The sequence below is a fragment of the Electrophorus electricus genome, chromosome 16, assembly GCF_041902795.1.
Source record: "Electrophorus electricus isolate QZ-2024a chromosome 16, ASM4190279v1, whole genome shotgun sequence".
Taxonomy (NCBI): domain Eukaryota; kingdom Metazoa; phylum Chordata; class Actinopteri; order Gymnotiformes; family Gymnotidae; genus Electrophorus; species Electrophorus electricus.
This window is the reverse complement of record NC_137512.1, coordinates 3,595,995-3,601,784: the sequence shown is the minus strand read 5'-3', so window position 1 is coordinate 3,601,784 and position 5,790 is coordinate 3,595,995. Positions and strand designations below refer to the sequence as shown.

Sequence of the window (5,790 nt, the reverse complement as noted above, 5' to 3'; positions counted from 1 at the left end):
CCAGCAAGGTAATATAGTAGGATGCTTTTGTCAATTACTTCCAGGAGGTTTCTGTTTTAATTGCTTTGTATATCTTTCTCCTGTGTAACTTGTCAGTAATATTAATGTATCTTGTGTGTCTATGATACATGAACAAGTTTTCAAATATGACTGTACAGGATAGTGTGAGATTTGATGACCAATGAGATTTTAATTTATAAGCCCAGCAAGAAAACATAATAGTGTGCTTTTGTCAATTACTTCCTAGCAAGCCTTCCTATGTCCCTCAAGATATAACTTGAATTTTTTCATTGACCAGCTTCATGCTGTTCCTGGTTATAATTCCACAACACATGTAAGTTATTTTCTTCAGCCATACCCAGCCCCACTGACACCATTAATGTGTGATCAGTGCCACCAGTTCCATGTGGGCTTTACACTCTAAACCTCCAGCAAACAGAATGTTATTCTACATATATTTACACAATGTACTGCTCCCATGCACCCAATCACCTATAATATCTATCACTGGTCTCCCAAGAGACTAAAGTCATACCCAGTCCCACTGACACTGTTAATGTTTACTCAGTGCTGACAGTTCCATGTGGATGTTATGAACTACACCACCAAGTATTCTGCAACACAGCAGTTCCATGCTGGTCTCCACAGTGACTAAGGCCATGTCCAGCCTCACTAGTACATTTAATGCATGTTCAGTGGTGCTAGTTCAATTTGCATTATACAAATTTCCCCATCTAGCCTGTACTATCCTCACCCACAACCATTATTTCCTTAAGATACTTCCAATAATTCCTTCACACCTACATTTAGTTTACAAATCCTAAAACCAAATTCCATAAACAAAGATGTGGTGGTGAGTTGTTACAAACAGGACCAACAAAATTGACCAACAACATTCCATAGACTTCTGCACTTCATAATCTTAGAAAATAAATCTTGCTGTGTTGTGTCTTTACAGTTAAATATGAGACACACTAAAACACTATATAAAACTAATTAGAACCTTTTTTAGCTACTCTGACTGTTGTCATACACTTTTCAATATTGTTCCATAAAATATAGAGCACCTCTGTGGTACAGCATTATCCAATAATGTTCCATCAGGTGTGGTTTGAAAGGACAGTAGCACATAAGGAAGGGCACAATTTATTTAGTCTTCTATTGGATAATACATTTCCAAAAGTATTTGCACTCAATTTGTTTACAGTCTTAGTTGTAAAATAAATAAATAAATAATACCAAAAAAATAAATGAATAAATTAGAGCAAATGTAAATAATATAAATAAGATTGTCATATCACGCCTTTCTTCGTATTGTGCTCTATTACTTTAACTTACATAGATGCTGGGCTCAACATATTTTAAAGAGATCAGACACTGCAGGTGGCCAAACAAGGCTGTAAGACAACAGGACAGAACAGGACCATGTGACTTTTGCCAGCCAATGAGATTTTGAGTCATGAGACATGAAAGCTCATGAAGTTTAGTTAGTGTGTCAGTTGCTTCTTTTCAAACCGTCTCCTCTGATGTCGGAGCGTGACTCTGCAATGATAATACCAGTCTGGATACTTATATTATTGAGCTACAAGACATGTATGTTTCCAAATTTACCAATGTTTATAATTACATCTGTTACTGTAGTTTATGATGTTGGATAATTAATAATCAATATACATTATTTGCTTTGGATAAACTTTTGTCCACATTTTTTTTCATTATTGATCTGACTTGTTTTCATTTTATAGGTCCTGTTCAAACTACAAATGCTGCTAAACATGCAGTCATGAATGTATCTGGAAAAAATATCACTCTTAACTGCACATTGAAAGCTACATCCAGTGACAACTATTGGAGCATTTGGTACAAGCAAAGACTGAAAAAGGTGCCTCAGCAAGTAGGAAAAGCGAAAATAAAGAAGGTGGCCACAATTTTATCCCCATTCAACAACTCCAGATTCATAATGAATTGGAGTAATGACACCACAAACTCTCTGACTATTGTAAATCTTACTGAAGAAGATGAAGGAGCGTACTTCTGTGGAGTAGCAGAAAAATCAGAGGTTCACTTTTCCTCTGTTACATTTGTTGCTGTGACTGGTAATTACATGATTTTTATTAAACTTCTTAATATTTAAATCTATATTATAACTAAAGCACAAAACACTTGTAAACAGAATGTCAAAGCCACAGTTATTTTATGGTGTAGAATGTCGAAAAATATTTCTTTATACTGTACTATAAATACAGAATAAATAAAGTCAGTGGACTGCAAAGTGATATATGATTTTATAAAATGACCTGCTAATTCTGCAGTAGTACACTTGTTGTTCCAGCATGTGAGGGAAACCAAAATGAACTAAGAGCTGCCACTGTTTTATTGACCAGGACATCGAGAGTTAAACCATACAAAGACTGAAAATAGAAGAGAAGGGTTGGATACCCCCAAAAACACCCATTTAAGCAAGTATCTTTGGGTCATTTTGCTTTAAATTAAATGATTATCATAGAATAATATAATTATCAGCTTTCAAAGTTCTATATGACCATCAGAAGTCATAAAATTCTAGGTAACCATGTGAAGGACACAAAGATAAAGAGTGTTCAGTATTTTTGTTATGTTTACAAATACCAAAGGTTATACACATCAGTGCATGCAAATTCAGAGTGTATGATTAGCGTCTGATATTAAGGTCACATAACACACACTTTTCATTTTAATTTGTATATTCAATTATTTTATAAAGATTGTTCTGCAGTAAAGCCCATGGGTCCTGTAGTGATGTGTCTTGTAGCAGTGCTGGGAGTGTGTGCGGCTGTTATCATTGCTCAAGCCATAATCATATGTAAGATGAAAATGTCTTTACATGGCAATGGTAAGTATTCATAAAGGGCAGGGGGCTCAACCTATTCTAATTCATGATTTTATGCAATTTTAAATTTAGGAAATATGAAAAATATTTATAACTGTTCTGCAGTAAACTTGCCATACAGATAGCATTCCCTAAGTCAGCTACAATTAATGGTCTATTTTCCCTAACCACAGCGACACCGCAACAAGCTAGTGTGATGGAGAAAACCACCAATCAGGTACAATTTGTGCAGTCATGCTTTCATGCAATAATTAGTAAAACTTTGTTCTCCAGGTTTATAGTTTTATAGAGAATGTGGCATGAATCAGTTGACATAAAAACTCATACTTATAGAAATATTGATGATGCTTAGCAACTACCTATCAGAGATAACAACAGTAGATGTGAGTGTTCGGAGTTCATCTTGATAAAATGCACTGTATCTTGCATTGTTTGCATGTTTTAAATTGCGTTGTTTCAGATACAGCAGGTGATGAACACAGTAGAAGAAAAGTTGCTTAATATTAGTTTACTTATTAACAATGATGAGATCTGTAAATCTTAAAAAGCAATTTACTGCCATTTATACATTTAAATCTATAACATCTTTTACTAAGAATGTTTCTGGCTCTGCTCAGCTCAATTCCTCTGTTTCATATCTGTGGTGCTGATATAGTTTATAGCTGTAGTCTAATTACAGCATCTTTGACACACATGCATGAAGCTATTGTGGTGGAGATGTATGAGACATGCAACATTGCACTGCTGTAGAGGAGGAGGAGAAGGCAACTCACTGTCTCTGTGTTTGAGACTAGTAGTCATATTCTAAATAAGGATGAGAATGACAGTAATGTTCACTAAACATTGTTGTTCATTCACACAGCAAAACAATGCTGATGAGTTGAATTATGCTGCCATTCATTTCAATGAGAGGAAAACCAAAAGAGGGCAGGTGAAGAGAGGACAGTCTGAAAACAGCATGTACTCTGAAGTGAAACGTTCAGCTCATACTGACTATCATCTAGATTATTAGCTCTCTTCCCTTCTATATTTCTAAGTGAAGTCTGTATACATTATCTCTTTACTGGCATGTTCAGTTTTGTAAAAGGGGTGCTATGTAACTCTGTAATCTCTAAGTCTCACGTTTTGAAGTTTGGTTTATTTGTCACATACATAGTCATACACAGTATAACTCGTATTGAAATGGTTGAGAGTGCTCTGTCCAAACTGCGGAAAAAGAAAACAGGTGTGCCTAGAGAAATATATATTCTATATATGTACAAAAATATATTAACAAATGTATGTACAATATATGTGTATTATGTGTATATACACAATGTACAGAATGTACAAATCCATTTTGCAAAATGACATTTACAGGTTTTTTTTTACAAAATGGATCTGTACATTCTGTACATTGTGTATATACACATAATACACATATATTGTACATACATTTGTTAATATATTTATGTACATATATAAAATATATATTTCTCTATGCACCCCAGTTTTCTTTTGTGGATATTATTTACTGTTTTTAACTGCCTTTAACATGTTCACTGCTTCCTGAACATTAAGGTATAATGTTTTTTGCTGGTTCATTTCAGCTTCATCTATAAAGTGCCGCAGTTGTCTTAGAGAACCACTGTGTTCAAAACTGGGTGACTGAGAAAGAATATCCACAATGTTTTGATCTCTACCCATTGAGTTTACTTAATTATGACTGTTGATTTTCTGTGTTTCAGTGTTGTAAAGGAGGTGCTGTGTATGTCTAATCTCTAATTCTTTTTTCCCTGTTTATCTGCTTTCTGTTCTTTAAGGTATGTTGTGTTTCTTCTGGTTCATTACAGAAGACATTTGTCTAAGAGAATTATTGTACTGAAAATTGGATGAATGAGAAAGAATATCCACAATGTTTTGAAGCCCCAGACATGGTGCTGTAGAGAGGTGTATGTAATCAGTTATCATGAGATTGATAGAATATTGCATTGTGCCTGTTATTTGTGTTGCTTCGCGTCTGATATTAAACATCAGAGATATTAAAATATAGTGTTATTATTTTTATTATTATAGATCACCATTATTAAACTTGATGTAAACTATTTTTATTACACTTTTTTAATACTGTATGATTTCTTGTTATAATGGTTCATGTTACAACCTTTTAATTACTTGTGGTTATTTTATTCCATCCTAATTTAGTTGCTCTATCAATTATCAATATCATGTTGCAAACTAAGTGTTTTACAGATATTGCAGTTTGTAAATCTATAACTACCCAAACATTTTGTGTAGACAAAAAATCATTCAAAGTAAACTGGATAATTAGAGTGTAAAGCCTTAGAGCCTAAAAAAAGGAAGAATAAAACTGTATTGAATATACACGTGTCACGGGACGCTCCCCCCTCACAAGTCACGTGGTACGGCAATTGAAAAGTGCAATTTAAAAACACATCCTGTGTTCATCCTCCTAAATCATCTTGTCTCTGTAGCCTAGATATTACATTATGAGCACACTCTTACTCTCTTCCTGACAAATATGTTTTTAACTCTTGAATTCAGCAGGCTAACACACCTTAGAGATTTTGTTTGTGTTTACTTTTGAAACTTTTTTTCAGGTTATAACTGGTTGTAACAGTGAGCAGTAACAAGGTGGACATTATATCGGTCCAGGGTTATTGAGCCAATACAGAGAATACAAGTATAGATGATTAAACAATTAAAAACACATGAAGGCAAACAGGGGAAGCAAGCTATAACAGAGGCTAGGAAACATAAAGGCTAGGAAAAACATTTAGTCTAGGATACATGGTGTACAAACTTACGGGCATACAGATACCGGCTTTCAGAACAAGACAGAGCAAGACAGAGTTTAAATACATGAAATTAACAAGACTAGAAAGGAGGAACAGGTATGGAAAACCAAACGAGAGGTGGAG

General features: G+C 34.3%; 1 long non-coding RNA gene across 1 annotated transcript; it reads left to right on the top strand.

Annotated features, from left to right (window-relative positions):
• The first annotated feature begins 1,518 nt into the window (after positions 1-1,518).
• LOC145651647 (uncharacterized) lies at positions 1,519-2,606 on the top strand. Its single transcript, XR_014117436.1, has 3 exons — positions 1,519-1,593; positions 1,746-2,096; positions 2,385-2,606. It is a non-coding gene; the product is annotated as an uncharacterized LOC145651647 (long non-coding RNA).
• The last annotated feature ends 3,184 nt before the right edge of the window (positions 2,607-5,790 follow it).